We start from the raw sequence: 22,226 nt of genomic DNA, 5'->3' as shown, positions 1-22,226 counted from the left end.
TGATTATTTCTTTTTAAAATTACTCCACTATTTAATCTAAATTTAGTGATTCTCTCTTTTTAAAATTTCAAAATTTTCATTTTGAATGTTATAGGGATAACTTAGTTGGGAGTTTGTAATATTGAAGATTTGAAGGTCACCTGTTGGTTCGACCTTCACCACACCTGATTCAAGTACTATAACTTATTATCTTATCTAAATTTAGAGATGAGATCTTTTTAAAATTTCAATGAATTAGTGTAAATAATTTTACTCATGAATTTTCATTTTAATGTTAGCGTGGATAGCTGAATTAGGAGTGAGAGTGGGTCTGTAGATGTAAAGATAGGGTGGATTCCTAATTCTTTATTTGACTATAAATGCTCTATAAGAATTCTTTATTTGATTATAAATACTCCATAAGACATTTAGTAAAATGACTCATTTTATTGCCTGGAACAAAAAAATTGATGTTCCTTTAGAATTGTCAATACATTCTACTTTCAATGTTGCTAAATTGAGTCCTTTTGATGTAGGTGATGATTTTTCTGATTCGAGGACGAATCCTGAAAAGGGGGATGATGATAAGAATCATGGTGTACATTCTACTTTCAATGTTGCTGAGTTGAGTCCTTCTGATGTAGGTGATGATTTTTCTGATTCGAGGACGAATCCTTTTGAAGAGGGGGATGATGATAAGAATCACAGTGTTCCAACTGGACCTGTTACACAACCCAAGGCCAAGAAGATTCAACAAACATTCATACTTCATCTACAAAATTGGATAGGCTAGGTTCAACCATCAATTCATGTGTAACAAGCTGATTCGTTTCAGTCAAGACCATTTGGAGATTCAAAAGTAAATATTTGCACAGTTGAAGTAGTGGATGAAGTTGCAACCATCCTTTCATGAGTGGTTAGAAAACTTTATTTATTATTTTAATTTCATAAAGTTTGTAATGCTCAAATTGACTTCGTCTTGTGTGGAGATTTAAAGGGATCGAGATTAAATCACCACCACTAACTTCTTTTCTTGAAGACTATAAATACCCACAAATTATTATGTAAAAGAATAGTTGTGATGAAATTGATATCTCAAGTTGAGACGATCCCCCTTATAGAAATCTGAGCATATCTTTGTCATTTCTAAGTTTCATGCAATTCTTGTTGCAGATTGCATCTGAGTAATTCAATCAAGCCTTGATCAAGTTCGATTGTGAAGTGACTCAGTTTAGAAAAAGGTTCCAAATCTTGTTTCTCAATCTTGGATCTCATCATCTAATTCTAGTTTTATCTCTTGGTTGATCCAAATTTTGTATAAGAAGGTGTTAATTTCTTTAATAAAAGAGTTCTTACTTCTACAAAAGCTTGGCTCGTTGGGCTGAAGATTACAGTTGGGCTATCATCCTTCAACGAGATCTTCTATCCCCATGACTTGCTCTGATGCAATCGTTCTTCTAATGCCGATGACACGTCCAGTTGTCGAGATTTGTAATGTGAGTTTGTAACCCATCCATTGAGGTTCTTGGAATGATTCTATAGCTTATCATTACCATGTTGGGAGTTGGATCATGGGTCTTTGACGAAGGAATCCTTGATTTACCGCCCTTTGAGTTGAAGGAAGTGTCATAAGGCTAATTTTTTTTTCAATTTTATCGATGTTTTTTAGTGATTTTATTTGATTTTATTTCAATTTTGTCAAACTCACTCACGTGCTCATCTCAATCATTTCAGCCTTGTTGGCGTTCAATAAGAGAGACCTTGGAAATAACCTGTAACTATTCAACTAGATTATCACATTAACAATTTGAATCAAATAAAGTGACATTAACCATTTGAATCACCTCAACCCCACTCGTTGAACTTGACCAAATGTCTATAACATAACACTAACAAAGGTACAAAGTAACACTAACAAAGGTACAAAGTTCATAAAAGTCTTTTTAATCTAAAATACCATTGAACTTGACCATTATAGTGCCTCTCAAACGTAGGTAAAGTTTAAATTCGGGTCTCCTTGTCAAACTCACTCGAGTGCTCATATCAACCATGATGGCGTTCAATAAGAAAGACCTCGAAATAAGTCAGATTATCGCATTAACCATTTAAATCACCTCAACCCCACTTGTTGAAATTGAAACAAATATCTATAACATAACACTAACATAGGTACGATGTTCATAAAAGTCTTTTTAATCTAAGATACTATTGAACTTGACCATTAAAGTGCCCCTCAAAATGAGGTAAAGTTTAAATATAATTGGTGACAAAAAAAATGAAACTATAAAATAAAAAGAAATAAGAAAATAATATTCAATTTCAGAGAATCAAACCAGAATCTCTAAGGTGAAAGCCAAATATCAAAACCGTTGGACAACAATGAATTTTTGGTGTAGTTGTCCTAAAGTCTTTTGTCTAATCGCTGAAGAGTTTTACTATGATGTTTTGGGTAATGTCTAACTCTTCGACACATCCTTTCATGTGTGTGATAGAGTTCTCAGAGTTACCGCGACGTTTCAAGCTGTTCGATCGTGTGGCTTTTTCTTCAAAAGGGTCAACATCAAACGTCAGGTCTTTGATTGGCAACTCATCTAGAGGAGCGTCGATTGCATCAATTCCATCAACAGTCTTCCTATGAGTTTATGGTGCATGACCCATTTTTTATACCATTCACCTTCGAGCGCCACCATAGTTTTGCATCGTCCATGAGATGCATTGCGACCAACGTAACTCTTAGGTCCTATGAGCAAGTTCCAGTAACCTTCAAGTATTGTTCTACATCAAAAATAAAGCTTTTTCATTACTTAGCATCCCGGTTTCCATTTAGGGAGTTGTGTTCTTGGATTTTAAGTTTGTTAAGCCCACATGAACTTGGCTTGAGGTGTGGTTCTCTACAGCCCAACTTGTCAAACTCACTCGGGTGCTCATCTCAACCATGATGTCGTTCAACAAGAGAGACCTCGAAAACAATTGGATTATCGCATTAACCATTTGAATCACCTGCTCATCTCAACCATGACGTCGTTCAACAAGAGAGACCTCGAAAACGACTGGATTATCGCATTAACCATTTGAATCACCTGCTCATCTCAACCATGACGTTGTTCACTCGGGTGCTCATCTTAACCATGATGTCGTTCAACAAGAAAGGCCTAAAAAACAATTGGATTATCGCATTAACCATTTGAATCACCTGCTCATCTCAACCATGACATCGTTCAACAAGAGAGGCCTCCAAAACGACTGGATTATCGCATTAACCATTTGAATCACCTGCTCATCTCAACCATGACGTTGTTCAACAAGAGAGACCTCGAAAATGACTTAATTATCGTATTAACCATTTCAAATTGAACAAAGTATCTATAACATAACTCTAACAAAGGTCAGAAGTTCATAAAAGTCTTTTTAATCCAAGATAGAAATTGTAAAATAAAATCAAATAAGAAAATAATATTCCATTGTCAGGAATGGAACCCAAGTCTCCTAGGCGAAAGCCAGGTATCCTGACCACTGGACGACAATGGATTTTTAATGTGGATGTGCTGAAGTCTTTTGTCAGATCGCTGAAGAGTTTTAGCATGATCTTTTGCTTAATGTCTAACTCTTCGACAAGTCCTTCCCTATGTGTGTTAGAGTTCTCAGAGTTACCACGACGCTTCGAGCTGTTCGATTGTGTGGCTCTTTCTTCAAAAGAGTCAATATCAAATGTTAGGTCTTTGATTGGCAACCCATCCAGGGGAGCGTCGATTGCATCGATTCCATCAACGATCTTCCCATGAGTTTATGGTGCATGACCCATTTTTTATACCATTCACCTTCGAGCACTACCCTAGTTTTGCATCGTCCATGAGATGCATTACAGCTAACGTAACTCTCAGGTTGTATGAGAAAGTTCCTGTAGCCCTCAACTCTCAGGTCGTATGATAGAGTTCTTAGAGCTACCGTGACATTTCGAGGTGTTCGATCGTGTGGCTTTTTCTTCTAAAGAGTCAACATCAAACGTTAGGTCTTTAATTGGCAACCCATCAAGGGGAGCGTCGATTGCATCGATTCCATCAACGATCTTCCCATGAGTTTATGGTGCATGACCCATTTTTTATATCATCCACCTTTGAGCGCCACTGTCCAGGAGATGCATTGTGGCCAACGTAACTCTTAGGTCCTATGAGCAAGTTCCTGTAACCTTCAAGTATTGTTCTACGTCAAAAATAAAGTTTTTTAATTTCTTGCATCCCGGTTCCCATTTAAGGGTTTGTGTTTTTGGATTTTCAGTTTGTTAAGCCCAACATGAGCTTGGCTTAGGGTGTGGTTCTCTACGACCCTCCTTGTCAAACTCACTCTGGTGCTCATCTTAGTCATCTCAGCCATGATGGCGTTCAACAAAAGAGACCTTGAAAATGATCGGATTATCACATTAACCATTTGAATGACCTCAACGTCACTTGTTGAAATGAACCAAATATCTATGACATAACACTATTAAAGGTTCAAAGTTAATAAAAGTCTTTTTAATCTAGGATACTATTGAACTTGATCATTATAGTGCCTCTCAAACCAAGTTCATAAAGGTCTTTTGAATTTAAGATACTATTAAACTCATCCATTAAAGTGCTTCTCAAACCTAGGTAAAGTTTAAATATAATTGGTGACAAAAGATGAAACTATAAAATAAAAGAAATAAGAAAATAAAATTTCATTGTCGAGAATCAAACTCGGGTCTCCCCGATGAAAGCCAGATCTTCTGTGTAATGTCTAACTCTTCGTCACGTTTTTTTATGTGTGTGATAAAGTTTTTAGAGCTACCGCCACGTTTTTTGTTGTTCGATCCTGTGGCTCTTTCTTCAAAAGAGTCAACATCAAACATTAGGTCTTTGATTGGAAACCCATCCAGAGGAGTGTCGATTGCTTCAATTCCATCAATGGTCTTCCCATGATTTTTTGGTGCATGACCAGTTTTTTATACAATTAACCTTCAAGCGTCACCATAGTTTTGCATCATCCATGAGATGCATTGTGGGCCAACGTAACTCTCAGGTCCTCTAAGCAAGTTCCTATAGTCTTGAACTATAATATCAAAACATATTAACGTATTTGATATGTTAAATATTAAAATAATTGATGTGTATCATAAACATTAAATAAAAAAAAATATATTTGAAATTTGAATGAGATTCAAATTAATAAAACATATATTATGATATTCTACGACATTTTAATATTATTTAAATAAGATATTATATCTTAATGTATTAGGTGTTCAAATATATAATTTGACAAAAATTATCACAAGTTCACGGTAAATAGAACCCTAGGGTTAAGTAAAAAAACATCAAACCCTAAATACCAACATTTTAGGTGATATTTTGCAGAGGAAGCTGATAAGGTCTTCAAAGAGCATGTGGTCATGTCTGACATTTTAGGTTAACAACATGGTGAAAAGAAACCAGAAATTCTGATACCAGTAATTAACTACAAACCTTTAAATAAGGTTTTAGAATAAATAAGATATCCAATCCAAAACAAAAATGATTTGATAAAAAGAATTTAGAGTCAAATGTTTTTATAAAATTTGACATGAAATTGGGATTTCGGAAAATTCTAATTTCCTAAAAGGAAAAATATAAAATAGCATTTATGTCCAATTTAGAAAATATGAGAGGAACTTCATGCCATTTAGGCTAAAAAACGCTCCTTTCGAATTTCAGAAGATTATGAATGATATTTTCAATCATTTCAAAAAATTTCGATAGTTTATATTGATGATGTGTTGATATTTTCTAAAACCATTAAGATCAACACTTTAAACATCTACATACATTGATTAATGTAATCAAAAGAAATCAGCTAGTTGTATACATTCATTAATAGTTGTGTCCATTTTCTTGGATTTTAAATTTATTTGAGCCTTATTAAAACCCATCCAATGGTTTTTGTCTCAAACTTTGGTGATGACGTATCCTAACAAAGCCAACTTCAAAAAAAAATTTAGGTTCTCTCAGTTACGTGTCTTATATCCTTCAAGATATCACACACATTTACAAATGTCTTGATGAGTGTCTTCAAAATAATACAAAGTCTTGATTTGTAAGGGATATCTCTACAACCCAAAAAAATCAAATCATTAGTCAAATAAACTCTCTACTTAAGTCTTATTGACCCAAGGGCAGATCTCATAATGAAACGTGACCCATCAAATATCCGATATGGAGGTATCTAAAATTGTCAAAGAGGACAGAAAATCAATTATCATATTTCATTCAAAAGCCTCCAATAATACCATACAAATTAAAAATAGTAAAAAAAATATATATATATTCTTTCCATTGTACCTTGTGTACAAACATTTTTAAAGAAAATTTAATTAACAAAACTATTAAAATCTATTCGAGAGTCAAATTTAGTTTTAGAAAAAGAAGGGAATAATCTAGTTTCAAACAAAAATAATAATTTTGGTAGATAGAAGTAAATTTTGTTGTGGTTTGATTTTAAAATTATACCTATAAAAGAAGTTGAAGACACCTTGGGAGATTACCTATGGAAGAGTTTCTAACAAAGTCTCTCTTCTCTCCTATGTCTTCTCAAACTCATACTAATCCAACCAATCATTTGCATGGACTCAAAAGTTCAATTACCTATAAAAAAAAAAGTTGAAAACACCTTGTGAAAGTCTGTAAGGATACTATGACCTCCAGTTTTGCAAAATTCAGCGTTGTTGGCACTTATCAAAATCGCTGTCAAAATAAAGTTTAACAAGTGGTTCTATGGTGTAGTGGTTAGCACTTTCGACTTTGAATCTAACGACCTGTGTTTAATTCCCGATAGGTAATCCACCAATTTATACAAAATTGGTCTATAGCCGATTCGGTAGGGTCACTTTTAGACCGATAATCTGTAGAAGGGGTCACTAAGGTTGAAATCATGTAAAATGGGTCTATAGCTTAGTGGTAGAGACATTGACTGTAGATTAAGAGGTCATCAGTTCAAATTTGGTTGGGCCCTTTAATTTTGGACAAAGCCGACCACCGAGTGTCTGAAGGAATAGAAATAAGAATAATTATCAATTCCAAACCTTATTCCAAAGTCCTCCACCACATAGAACCATGTACTGTCCAAAAATCAAGAAATCATTAAGAAAAGTGTGTGGATTAGGCTACGTCTTGTAACTAAGGACAAACAACACCAACTATTGTTGATATTTTGAATGTAATGTAAATGTGAATATATGTGTTCATTATATTTTAATTCTTTTTTTATTTCGAGAAAACATTCTACTTTGTTTTCAACCTCTCTTAACTTGCAATTGGTGCTTCGAGAACCCACCGAAAATGGGTCATGACTCTCTTTTTGTTTTCACTTACTCCTAAATCTTTAAAATGTCTCCTATTTTTATTCCTAAGTTTGCCGGCGGCATTGTTTGTTGTCGAGCTTGATAATGTGAGTTTGTAACCCATCCGTTAGGGGTCTTGGAATGATTCTCTAGATTATCCCTTCCATGTTAGGAGTTGGGCCATGGGTGAAGGAACCGTTGGTTTACCGCCCCTAAGAGTTAAGTTGAGGCTAGTTTCACATAGTATCATTGTCTTTGAGATTACAATTCTTTTCTATTTTATCTAAATTTTTTAAATATGGGTTCATTTCCAAATGCATGCTAACACCCTTATTGTTGAATAAATGACTATTATGATTATAAGTCAACTGAGTTAAGTGGAAATAAATTTTGAAGATGAAATTAAAGTATTAATTTTGATGTCATCTTTACTTGAGTTTTGGGATATTGTTATTAATGAGATTCAATCTAATGCCATTAGAAAAAAGAATTGTCAACGTAAGATATTTGAAACAAATAAATATTTTGTCCTCTGTGATATATCAAATCACTCATTTGAAATTCCTTAATAATAAACTGAAGTCTTGCATCTTTTATAGAGAAAAGTTCCTTAAATAGAAGTATTATTAGATACTTCTAAGCATTTAGAGATCAACAAGACACAAAGATAAATATTCTAAAAAAAAAAATAGGGGTTAAACTTTTAGTTAACGTAATTTAAGAAACTTATGATTTTTATATTATCAAGAGTTTAATTGAGCTAGGTCGATTCAATCTAGTGGACCCAAGAATTGAACCGAACAAAACCAACCAGTTAGTAACATGATTTAGTGAAAGCATTTTCACGCAAAGTACAAGCAATAATGGAGGGTTTGAAATAATATAGTTTTCACCCCTTGTTTCTCTGAGTGAATATTGAAATAATATAGTTTTCATGTTAAGTTTTGCACGGAAGAAAGAAAGAAAGACTGGGATGTAAAGTATTATTTCAATTTGTTTGTAATATACAACAATATATAAATTAACTATAAGAAATATATAAAATTACATGTTCTCTAAGAGCTTCAATCAACACGGGAGGGTTACTTCTGCAACCACTCTAAAGGTGCTCAAGATCACAACGAGTTAGATAAAATAGCTCTAGAACTTTGAATCCAATAACTTGAGTTTGACTCGTGATAGGATCTCTCTTCTTGTGGAATCTGCATAAAATAGGAAAAACCATTCCAAAATAAATTTTTACAAGGGGTTCTATGGTGTAGTGGTTAGCACTTTGGACTTTGAATCCAACGACTTGGTTTCAACTCCCGGTAGGACCTTTAAGAACGACAACACAAATTTTCTTGAGGCATAAGGTGTAACATTTTTAACTTATTCTGAACTTGCTCCGCTTCATGCCTTCCAAGGCTTCATGAACATGACCTCTGCTTGAGGTATTGTTGTTGGTTCTCAATCTTGCATGTTTCTAACGTAATCATTTGAACCCGTCGTATTCAGGAACTAAACCTTAGAGGTTGTCATGTCATGCATCGTATTTTAACCATGAAAACTCTTCCGAAGTAACTCTTAATTTTCTCCCCATGAGTGCATAGATGGCGTTGTCATAATCATGGCATCCTGCTAGCAAATCGTGGTGCAGGCCTCATTTAGGTGAGGGAGATAATAAGTTAATAAGTTCATCATGGAATCCTGCTCATGGTACATATACCATAGCATCCCACCTAAAGAGACGATTACTTCAGGCATGGAAACCTAGGTGTTCCTAAGTTTATGCATAACGTCTTGGGTCAAGCTTGAAACTTATAAGTTCTTAGGAAAAGCCCAGCATGATATTGTGCACGTAGTATCTATTAGAGACCAAGGGTACATCTGGGGAATCTATTATTTCAGGGATACCACTTTAGTTATCCTAGGAGGTAAAGTCATATGGAACGTGATGAGCATTTTCTCCCATATCTTGGTTTCGCTAACTAAAGTTTTCCAATAACTCCCAAACTCCATTACATTATATAACCTCTCGAGATAAGGATTCATACAACATTTCATAAAATAAGATCTACTGAGAAAACCTGAGAAAAGGTCAAATTTTGAGTTGACTTGGACAGTTTAGTTGAACTGGCCGTATCATCGTTTTCTTCCTCTGAAAAGGAAGAAGATGCGCATTTTTCGCATCGTCGCCATCTGAAACTCGGCCTGTACAGTCACATTTACAGCGTTTCTCTCCTCGATTTCTTCGTGAAACTTAAAGATGGATGTTACAAGAAAGGGCTGGGAATTTATTTGATAACTTCTCGTGGATCGTAGCCTAAGATATTCGCTACCAAAGATCATCTAAAATCTAATTTATCGCTGGAGATAAAACAAAGGATTTCTTATTGGGTAGCCGATTCTAGGGGTTTCAAGGCCTTATTTCTTCATTAAACCCCTTCCATATCCTATCTTCAGGCTAAAGGAATTGGTTTGGAGGAACGTCTTTGAGTGTAGGACCTTAATTTCCAAAAATCGTTCTCGGTATGCAACTCACTCGAAACGCCAGATTTTCGATCTTATGGGTAGCTTGTTCTACGACGTCTCAGCTCTCGATTCTTTCATCAAGTTTCGAAACCAATTTCCTTCAATTTGGCACGCGCTCGAGGTTATTTTTCTTCGTGGTCTTCTATGGAAGCATTCCTTGGAGGTGCAGAAACTGATTGGAATCATTCTTACTCGACAAGTCATCATGTATCCTCGGATTGGATTTTAAAGTTTTCTTGAATTGGGGGAATGGTTTCTGAGCACTTTCAGCACTCTATTCCTTCATAGAACTTGTGGGTAATCTTGTTGAGAAACTGTAGGAATAAGTTTGAAGAGAAATGGTGGAGGATTGCTCTCGAATTTGGAAGAAATCCGAGAGTAGGAGACCCATATTCTAAACGCTTATTGCCTTCGATTCGGGAATCGACCTTTCTCGATTCTTATTCCGTATTGTTGCTCCTACTTCAGACTTTATAGGAGGAGCTTAAACCGACATTGAGAACTCCAGATTCTTCGTTATTTAGAAGTTTGAAGAGAAGTGGTGGAGGATTGCTCTCGAATTTGGAAGAAATATGAGAGTAGGAGACCCACAATCTAAACGCTTATTGCCTTCAATTGGGGGATCGACCTTTCTCGACTCTTATTCCGTATTGTTGGTCCTACTTCCGACCTTATAGGAGGAGCTTAAACCGACATTGAGAACTCCAGAATCTTCGTTATTTAGAGATCGAACTTTCTGGATAATTTTGTGGAGATATCAACTCCGATCATAGTCTTACCGACCTTGGCTTTAAATACTACTCGTTGGATGTGATGATCCGTGCGTGTTCATTCTAGATCATATCAAATTTTGGAAGAGATTCAACGGTCGAGATTTAAGTTCGAAAGATTTTTCTCGGATGGGCACGGTAGATGCTCTGATTCTAATTAGAGTGGCATTTCTGTAATTATCCATTCTTCCAGTGGTATTTTGGTAACTTGCCACTTTCTGAATATTTTATTATTATTTTTCTTGAAAAAATCCATAATTTTTCTACAAATTTCTGATCGCTTTTTTTTTTTTTTTTCATTTTTCCCTTTTTTTTGAATATTGAGATTCCTTCTACATAAGAATTACAAATCCGGAAAGATTCTTGATAATTGATAAAATGACTTTTTTGCCCTTTTGATTTACTTTTTCCTTTCCAATCCTTTTCAAAAGGCCTTTTAACTCCTTGAAATCACTTGTTAGGGTACATGAGTTACTTGACTAAGTCCGTTGTTCTTGCTTAATCCTTTAATTTTTTTTCCTCTCAATCCTTTGGGTCTTTCATGAAGGGCTTATTTTATGAGAGATAATTTCCTTCATTTTTGGGGTGTTACATATACATACTCGTTACAAACACAAAACAAGAAATAGACTCAAAAGAAGAACAAAAAATACTAGATTAAAAACAGAGGTTAGTCCATGGCCCACACTCCAAAGTCCGCTCTCATCCATGACCAACTCTTAGTTACTTGAAAAAAAAATGATAAACATGGAGTGAGTAAAACTTAGTAAGTAGCCCACTAGTAGGTTCTTAATCGCGACCTTAAGCTAGGATATTACTTCTTGTTATGTTTTCACGATCTTATACTGATCTTGAAAACCTTCCCCTAAAATAACCTTCAATTTTTTCCTCATGAACACAATTTTCTCCCCATCTATCATTTTTTTAACACTTTTGAAAGTTAAAGAGTAGTTTTGATGTTTTTTTTTTTTTGAAAATTCAACCGTATTAAAAAAAAAAATTATGAGTATTTTTTTAGATAAAATGCAAAGTTTAATGGTATTTTTATTAATTTAGATTATAATTTAAAAAACAATACAAATTTTTGTTGATTAAGTTAATATTAATTTTATTAAAATACATAACACCACATCAAAAATAATTTATTTGGAATAAAATTAAAACTAAAAAATCAATTTATTTTAAACTAAAAAATTAATTTATGTTAAAACTAAAAAGTATACTTCGTTTGACTAAAACATCCCTTATCCCAACTACAAAGAATTTAATTCCAAGCTCTCTTCTAATAGACAAACGATTTATTAACCTCTGTTGTAAGATTTCACTTCATCAATTTAAGTAGCGTTCAACTATAAATATCGAATTTTAAAGTATTCCTCGGCAAAGTAATCCTGTTGAAACTATCTATCAAAGGTGTTCCATAATGAGTTGTGGAGAAGTGTTTCCTTCAATTCTAATTTCAATTAAGGATGTCAATGACAAAAAAGTGCAAGAGGCTAGAAGGTTTGTAATGGAAGAAAATAACAAGAGTCATGGACATCGTTTCGTTTACAAGCTGTATCATGTGTCTTATTCATGGTTACTTAAATCTCGTTGAATTAGTGCGCCTTTCACATCAGAGACATTTCTGCCTTAAACCGAGCTCTTTGCAATAGTGAACTTATTAAAAATTCTTTGCTTGTTGCAACATTTGCTTGACACAATTGAACCAAAGGATGGTATGGACGACCATAGCTCACACTGTATTGGTCTCCAATCATGAAGTGTGACGTCGGATCTTTGTGCATACCATATTCATTAACTATAACATGGCAAGAAATTTTTTTTGTTTTGACTGGGCATGCCATATTCTGTTGTTCTTATATATCTTCAGTTAAATGTGATTAAAGCAAAGAAGTATAGACATGGTTTCCAACCAACCCTTCCTTTATAGTTAGTTCGACGAATGGATTTTTGTTATCATTTTATCGTTAACCCTTCCGCTCGATTTTGTGTTATGATATCATACAGGGAATGAGAAGCGACCTTACTTGGACAAAATTATATACCGTTTGATAATTATTGTTGATAACAAAGATAAATTGAATTATAAGCATTTTAAGTTCAAAAGTAACAAATTACTTGTACACTTTTACTTATAATCTTTATATTCTTTATATAGCGATATGGAAGGGAGAGATAGAAAAGATACTCATAATATCATTATGACTATGTCATGTTTCATTAATAAAAGAGAGTAATAAATCCACAAACACACCCACATATATTTCGAGAGAGAGAGAGAGCTTATTATAAGTAGAGATAGCATTCTAGTAGTTGTATTGCTACTTGGGGACAAGGAACTCGAGAACTTCTTTAAAAGATGAGAGCTTATGAGTAGGTGGCGATGGATATATCACATGCACAAAAAGAAAGTTCTGCACCTTTATAATAAAAGACCAAGGAATATCATCGTTATTTATAACTTCTATCACAATAATATAAATTCTTATAGGACGACGTTCTCTAGTCATACCAACCAGACCGTTCACCACACGCTTGTAGATGAAACGATGTCCACTATTCTTGTTATTCTTTTCAACTACGAACCTTCCTGCATTATGCACTACTAGGATATTGACATCCTTAATTGGTACTAAAGAATCTAAAAACAAACCTTCCACAAGGCTCATGTAAATAGTTCCTAGAGACATTGTTAGGCCGATTTTGTTCATGAATACTTAAGAATTTGATATTTATAGTTGTAGTTGAACGCTACTTAAATTGATGAAGTGAAATCTTACAATAGAGTCTAATAAAGCGTTTGTCCATTAGAATAGGTTGGAATTAAATTCTTTATAGTTCGAGATAATAATTGTATTCTTTAAGTCATTGAGACTAGTGTTAATAGTACTTGTTAGTATATTTGAGTATAAATATTAAAATGATTAGTTATTAAATATTGTTTGAATTAAAGCGTTTATAATCAAATGATCTTCATAACCTAATTCATAAAAAAATAAATAAAATAATTAGGAAGCATTTATGTGCTAGATCAGAATAAGATGCATAAAAAGAACTTGTCATAATTACTTTATTCATCGACCTTTAATCTTAAAAGTAACTTAAAATATTGCAATATTGTGATTCAATCGTCTATTATGAAATTAGGGCCAAACTAAAAAAATAATATTTTTAAAAGATGGAAAAATTCATAAGCCAACCAAAATATGTATTCAAAGATGAAGAATTTACAACAACAATCTCAAACAATATTAATTAGCATCTTGCCTTTTGGTTTGTCACATTTTCAAACATAAACAAACCTCAATTTCGAGTCAGTAAGTATTATGGATCATAATCGACAGTACTTTGCAAGTAGCTTTGAGCATTCACAAAAGGTCGAAAGTTGAATTTCTTTAGAATGGTAACCAAATAACCGATGATTATTGTTGAATTTCCAAAAAATACACCACAAATTTCATTTATAGATATAAATGGGACCATTGATATAAAACCCTGATTATACAATTGCATCTTCACTAACAAACCCACCTCGGAGTGATCATCTTCACTAGAGGCTGCAAATTAAGAAGCCTCCCAGGATTACTCAAAAGTGAACTTTTAAGACAAATGAAGCTATATTTGAGCAAGAAAAATCATGTTACATGTGTCTGGGATACCACGGAGACACCATTGCAAGCAATCACTACCAGCTGAAGAAAAAAGAAAACCCTTAATTTTGAAAGCTTATCAAATACTATTTGACCAATGTAAAGAAAGCTTGAGAATAATTTATTCTCGCGTCCCTCTTTGACACTTGTTGGATATATATCCGTCCTTCACATGTCGTATCATAAACATATCATATCGTAAAAACTTCGTGGTTATATCCTTCCCTAATATATCATAGCCTTAACATCCTTAGACATATCATAGTTGTGTCGTTACCTGAACATACCTTAGTCATAATGTTACAGGAACGTATCCTAACGCTATCGTTTTATCAATCTATCATAATCCTATCACTTTCTACCTATAACCTAATCGTATTGTTTTATGAATCCATCGTGACCATATCGTTTTTATCAATCTGTCATACCCATAGCACTTCGATACGTAACCAAACCATAACATTTCATGAACATGTCTTACTCGTATCATTACATTACGTTTAGTGCATCCTTCTCGTATCCTATCTCAAATATACCATTGAACACATGGTACCGTAAGTATTATCATACAATTCACATATTATAACATATCATAAGCATATCGATTCACAAACATTTCACACATATCAATATATATGACACTTGTAGAACCACGGGCACAGTCAACATCAAATATAACCATACGGATGGTAAGGCCACCTACCTGATTAGCTTAGGCTGGTGTCCCCAATTTATCCTTAAGAAAGTTCGATTTGTCCTTTGTATTAAAGTCAACCTATATGAACATGACATCAATTTCAATCATTTGTCTAAATTTTATGATGCTCTAGTGTTAGATTTCATGGGAATATTGCATGAGCAAAGTCTTGAAATGTCTATATATCAAAACTGTTTAACGCTTTCCAAATTTTGATTTTTGGCTGGTTGTGTTTTTTTTTTTTTTTTACTTGTGTTCATAATCTTACTTTGGTGTGTTTGTTACATTTTTTTTTTAATTATGTTAGCAATTAGCCAATTTAATCAATTTATGCTTTATGTTTATTTATTTATTTTTTAATTATGTTAGTCATTACTTTTGGCTATTCATGGACTTTCTAAATTAAAGATGTAACGACCCAAAATTTTCCACTTAATTTAAGGTCGCTAGCCTATACATACCATAAACATTGAATGCGGAAGACTTCATTTAAATTCCATAAAACATAACCTTTAACTTAAAAACACAGCCATGGACTTACGTGTTTCGAAAACATCTTTAAAACAACACAACAAAAGACTCGAAATAAAATAAATAAACGTTTAAGTTTAAAACATCCTATTCTATCCTAACTCTAAGAAAATAAATGCCACTATCCTATGCATGTGCCATGATCTCGAGTTGCGATGCCATCGTCAGCCGTACAGGAATGCCTTACCTTAACCTGAAAAATGTAGTAGCACATGGCTTGAGTATTTAAAGAAATACTCAGTAAGTGACCCCACTATTGGGGTTAAATGCAACAATCACATGCAATGAAATGATGGGACCTATCTTTCGTTTCGTTTCGTTTCTTTTTCGTTTCGTTTCATTTTCCCAATGGTGTAATCTTAACAGGTAATCGTGGACGTGTACCATATACTCTACACGCAGCCCATACGTGCGAGTATGGGCTCACCAGCTAATTCGCACACCGCTGGGCCACTATCCCTAGCCGGTGGGCATGCTCTGGGGGCCTACCGGGACCCGTTAAAACTAAAACCGTCACGGCAGCGCTATGCAGGGCATAACGATCGTTGTCCTGCCATTTGGATGTACGCGTCCGTACCCTCGTGATGGGATAGGGGTATCCCCCCAAATGCATGATCACGCAATATGCATGAGGTCCCACTAGTCCTACAGTCATCATTTAATGAACATAACCCCGTGTCACGTTTTCATGCTTACGTGTCATTCTCATTCTCATTTCGTTACATATCATACATATTCCTAGCGGGGTTATGTATCATGCAATTTACCGTATTTCATGTCATACAATTCATTCAGTTGCATTTCAATACTCATACAACAAGCCAAAATCGTACAAGGGCCACACATCGTCACATGCATTCATATCACATCAACTAAGCAGCATAAATAACATAACATATAGGAAGCATATCGATCCACAGACAATTCACACATATCAATATATATGACACGTGCCGAACCACAGGGCACGTGTCAACATCAAATATAACCATGCCGATAGTAAGGTCACTTACCTGGTTAGCTTAAGTCGTTGTCACGAATATATCCTTAACGAAAGTTCGATTCCATCGTTATCCTTGATGAAAGTCCATTGAACTCCAAGTTAACCTATGTGAGCCCATGACATCAATTTCAAGTTTGAACCCTATAAAATTATTTCTCTAATTTACATTGGTCATTCTTAAATTCTGATATTTTCTGTTAGACGAAATTGATGGAGTTCCTTGCTCTCTTACGTTTCCTGTTTTATTTCTTTTAAAATTATATTCAATAAAATCTTTTCTCAATCTTCTGTCTTCCATCTTGCACTGTAATTATTTTGGAGATATTATTGGCCAATTTTGTTAATCTATCCTTCCTTCCAAATTTTTTTTTTCTCTTTTCAGTATTAACCGTATTCTGGATTTCCATCTCTTCTTTCCTTTATCTTCCTTCTGATTTAGTTAATAATTATATTCTTAGCTTTTAATTCATTTTGTTAGGTTCTTTTTCTATAATTCATATAAACTTATTGACAGCCTAAATCATTGCAACAATTCAGGAGATCTGAACAGTTCCGGAGATCAAAAATATAATTGGTCTTCATTTCCTAAAACTCATACAAAATTCTTTTCATTTAATCTCTAATTCAAAACTAAATAATTGTAACAAAATTAATATTACTTAATAAAATAAGAGGTAGATTTAACATACGACTACCGACCTCTTCAAATGATGCATCTTCTCGGCCCAACAAAATCTGCTAAAACCTTTTGTTTTTTTTTTCTATTTGTTTTGGTAGGAATGAAGAAATTCTGGGTAAATCTTCCGAGAAAAGAATTCTTGATTTATTCCTAAATTTATTTTTAAGGAAGCAGTGGTGAGAGACTAAACCGAGGAGGGATCCGTTCACAAATGTTTTTTTTTTTAATATATATATATTTTTATTAGTTATTTATTTATTTATTTATCTATTATTATTATTATTATTATTATTATTATTTTTATTATTTTATCTTGTTTTTCCCGGTTGTTACAAAGAATTTTATTTCTCTTGGGTCAAAACATCCTTAAAGCACAAAATTGAAGTTGTAGTTAGTCAACGTGCTAGTTTTCAAACTACTTTAAATGGGTGTAAAGAAAGTATGAGAATAACTTAGTGTCACTAATCTGACACGTGTTGGGCATGTACTGAACACTTGTTAATACAATGGATACATTACAAATTTATAATCCATCATATCAGACACTTGACTTTGAATATATTTTGAGAGTGAAACGTACATTAAGCTTTTTTTTTTAAGTATACAAATATATAAACTTATTTATATAAATTTATCTCTAATATAAAATTGATAAATTTTTTGAAATAATTCTTTTTAATTAATGTATCATTGTCACATCGGTGTCCTAGGTTTCTTAAGAATGACATGTTACTGTTAGAAACAGAAAATGAAAACCGTAAAGATCATAAGAATTGGGAGAAATCTCTCATCCAATTGAAGAATGACTAAATCAAATCTAATTCAAATAACTAGATCAAATCTAATCCAAATAACTCAATCAAATCTAATCCTAACAATCTCTCCCTTAAACTGAACACGAATAGTAATCAGTTTATATGTACGACCTCATACCAAACTTCCACCAGATAACTTCATCAATTCTCATGTGTCATTTCTGTTTATTGCTCCAGATCCATGGCTTGCCTCCATTTCTCACTCTTCAATGCTTCTTTAAAGTTTACAAAGTTTGCAGGTTTAGTAGGGGTAAACATGGCTGCTTGATCATCTTCTTTACAAAAAAAAAACTTCTCCTATTGCATAGTCTCTCATCTAGACTGGTGGTCTCTTATTCCTCGCCTTATTCGAGCTAGGAGAGCTTGCTTCAGCCAAAGAGACAGATGAAATATTTTCCTCCGCAGTATTTTCATCTGCTGCTTCTATATCATTATTTTCATCTGCCGCTTCTATATTATTATTTTCATCTGCCGATTCTATATCATTATTTTCATCTACCGCTTCTATATCATAGTCTGTAAGCTTTTGACTCTTCACTAACTCCTAGCAAAACATAACTCAAACTTTTATCATCTAGCTTAGTTCTCTGAGCTGCCTCCTCTTTTTGTCTCTGAATCAACTCGAGCTCACAATATTGTTCTTCTTCCTTCTGCTGCAGCTCAAGAACTAATCGTTGCTGTGCTTTTTCTACCCTTCTTCTATTCTCTTCCAGCATTTTATCTAGCTCTTCTCTCTATTTTCGTGCTTGTTTTTCTTTTTTTTCTTGTAGCAGTAAGAGCGGCTTCTTTCTCTTTCTCAAGCTCCACATCAACATCATCAAACAACTTCGTGCGACCTTCCTCTATTCGTCCCTGTATTTCTAATTTAGTCCCTTCAGAGTTGAGCATTTCTTCAACCTTCTTCTGAATTAGTTCTTCCATCCTCCTAGCTGCATCTTCTTCTAACTTCCTGCTTCACGCCTTTTCTTCTCTTCTTCCTCTTTCTTAAGCTTCTCTATGGAATGATTTCGATCAGTTGATGCACGACTAGGACTGGAACTGGACGATTTGGGGAAAGGAGATAACGAGGAAGACCTACTTCTGCGTTGGCAACTGAGGGAACTTGAATGACTGCTTCTTCTGGAATGGGTAGTGGAATGATAGGGGGAAGGACTTGGGTCCCTTCTGTTAGGTTATGGAGCTGATGCTTATTTATAGCTTGGTCAACGGTTATATCCGGTAAAGCTATATTTGGTAAAGTTTTATCCAATAAAGCTATATATGTAATAGATATATATAGTAGATGATTAAATCTAGTAAAGCTATATATAGTAAATAGCTATATATAGTAGATGATTAAATCTAGTAAAGCTATATATAGTAAATAGCTATATATAGTAGATGATTAAATCTAGTAAAGCTATATATAGTAAATAGCTATATATAGTAGATGATTAAATCTAGTAAAGCTATATATAGTTAATAGCTATATATAGTAGATGATTAAATCTAGTAAAGCTATATATAGTAAATAGCTATATATAGTAGATGATTAAATCTAGTAAAGCTATATATAGTAAATTGAACTATATATATATCCCGTTCGGTAGAGCTTTGAGAGGTACTTTCTATTCTCTATAATTGTCTCTTACTGTACATACGTGAAGTCATCAATAAAAAAATCCTTTTAGCTAGAGTTCTCCTTGCACTTTTCTCTATCCTTTTCTTTGTGTTCATCTAGATCGAGCGTGTGCGTTGTTGTGCGATCCTAACACCTTCTGCTTGAACCACTTCCCAAAATTCTACTCAACCACAATTTTACCACAAGAATGGCATGAAACTCGAGAACTTCTTTAAAAGATGAGAGCTTATGAGTAGGTGGCGATGGATATATCACATGCACAAAAAGAAAGTTCTGCACCTTTGTAATAAAAGACCAAGGAATATCATCGTTATATATAACTTCTATCACAATAATATGAATTCTGCGAGGACGACGTTCTCTAGTCATACCAACAAGACCGTTCACCACATGCTTGTAGATGAAACGATGTCCACTATTCTCGTTATTCTTTTCAACTACGAACCTTCCGGAATTCTGCACTACTAGGATATTTACATCCTTAATTGGTACTAAAGCATCTAAAGGCAACCCTTCCACACGGCTCATTCTAACACCTTTGGTAAATAGTTCCAAGAGACATTGTTAGGCCGATTTTGTTCATGAATACTGAAGAATTTGATATTTGTAGTTGTAGTTGAACGCTACTTAAATTGATGAAGTGAAATCTTACAATAGAGTCTAATAAAGCGTTTGTCCATTAGAATAGGTTAGAATTAAATTGTTTATAGTTCGAGATAATAGTTGTATTCTTTAAGTCATTGAGACTAGTGTTACTAGTACTTGTTAGTATATTTGAGTATAAATATTAAAATGATTAGTTATTAAATATTGTTTGAATTAAAGCGTTTATAATCAAATGATCTTCCGAACCTAATTCATAAAAAAATAAATAAAATAATTAGAAAGCATTTATGTGCTAGATCAGAATAAGATGCATAAAAAGAACTTGCCGTAATTACTTTATTCATCGACCTTTAATCTTAAAAGTAACTTAAAATATTGCAATATTGTGATTCAATCGCCTATTATGAAATTAGGGCCAAACTAAAAAAATAATATTTTTAAAAGATGGAAAAATTCATAAGCCAACCAAAATATGTATTCAAAGATGAAGAATTTACAACAACAATCTCAAACAATATTAATTAGCATCTTGCCTTTTGGTTTGTCACATTTTCAAACATGAACAAACCTCAATTTCGAGTCGGTGAGTATTATGGATCATAATCGACAGTACTTTGCAAGTAGCTTGGAGCATTCACAAAAGGTCGAAAGTTGAATTTCTTTAGGATGGTAACCAAATAACCGATGATTATTGTTGAATTTCCAAAAAATACACCACAAATTTCATTTATAGATATAAATGGGACCATTTATATAAAACCCTGATTATACAATTGCATCTTCACTAACAAACCCACCTCGGAGTGATCATCTTCACCAAAGGCTGCAAATTAAGAAGCCTTCCAATAGAGACACATGAAGCTATATTTGAGCAAGAAAAATCATGTTACATGTGTCTGGGATACCACGGAGACACCAATGCAAGCAATCACTACCAGCTGAAGTTTCTTTGATATTGTAGTTGGATCTATTAGACTCATCACTCAGATGTGAAAGAGTAGTTATATCCAACATTCTTACTTGTGTCCCTCTTACAGTACTCTCAACAAATGGATCGCTTGATCTGTTCTACTCTACTTTACTTCCTCTTGATAACGGTGTGGTATTGACACAATTCATATTGCTGATAATCATCACTTACATCGAAACCAGAGTATAGCGGTCAACTATCGTCAAGGACCCATTCACCATTTCCATTCCTACCGATGGAAAAGTTTTATTACATTCATTTCTTTCTCCCTTCTAACTTCTTCATTCTCACATTAAACTTTTTTTATTTAAAAAATAAAATAAACGTGAAAAGGGAGAAAAAAAGAAAAAAGAAAACCCTTAATTTTGAAAACTTATCAAATACTCTTTGACCGATGTAAAGAAAGGTTGAGAATAATTTATTCTCACGTCTCTCTTTGAACATGTTGGATATATATCTATCCTTCACATGTCGTATCATAATCATATCGTATCGTAAAAACTTTATGGTTATATCCTTCCCTAATTTATCATAGCCTTAACGTCCTTAGACATATCATAGTTGTGTCATTAACTGAACGTACCTTAGTCATAACGTTACAGGAACGTATCCTAACGCTATCGTTCTATCAATCTATCATAATCCTGTCACTTTCTACCCATAACCTAATCGTATTGTTTTATGAATCCATCGTGACCATATCTTTTTTATCAATCTGTCATACCCATAACACTTCGATACGTAACCAAACCATAACGTTTCATGAACATGTCTTACTCCTATCGTTACATTATGTTTAGTGCACCCTTCTCGTATCCTATCTTAAATATACCATTGAACACATGGTACCGTAAGTATTATCATACAATTCACATATTATAACATATCATAAGCATATCGATTCACAAACATTTCACACATATTATATATATGACACTTCCAGAACTACGGGCACAGTCAACATCAAATATAACCATACGGATGGTAAGGCCACCTACCTGATTAGCTTAGGCTGGTGTCCCCAATTTATCCTTAAGAAAGTTCGATTTGTCCTTTGA

General features: G+C 33.7%; 1 non-coding gene across 1 annotated transcript; it reads left to right on the top strand.

The window, feature by feature from the left end:
- The first annotated feature begins 8,556 nt into the window (after nt 1–8,556).
- On the top strand, nt 8,557–8,628 carry TRNAQ-UUG. The gene has a single exon. It is a non-coding gene; the product is annotated as a tRNA-Gln (tRNA).
- Nucleotides 8,629–22,226: the final 13,598 nt, after the last annotated feature.

Source organism: Cucurbita moschata, unplaced genomic scaffold, assembly GCF_002738365.1.
Source record: "Cucurbita moschata cultivar Rifu unplaced genomic scaffold, Cmos_1.0 Cmo_Scf00084, whole genome shotgun sequence".
NCBI classification, from domain to species: Eukaryota; Viridiplantae; Streptophyta; class Magnoliopsida; order Cucurbitales; family Cucurbitaceae; genus Cucurbita; species Cucurbita moschata.
This window is presented reverse-complemented; position numbering and strand designations above follow the sequence as displayed.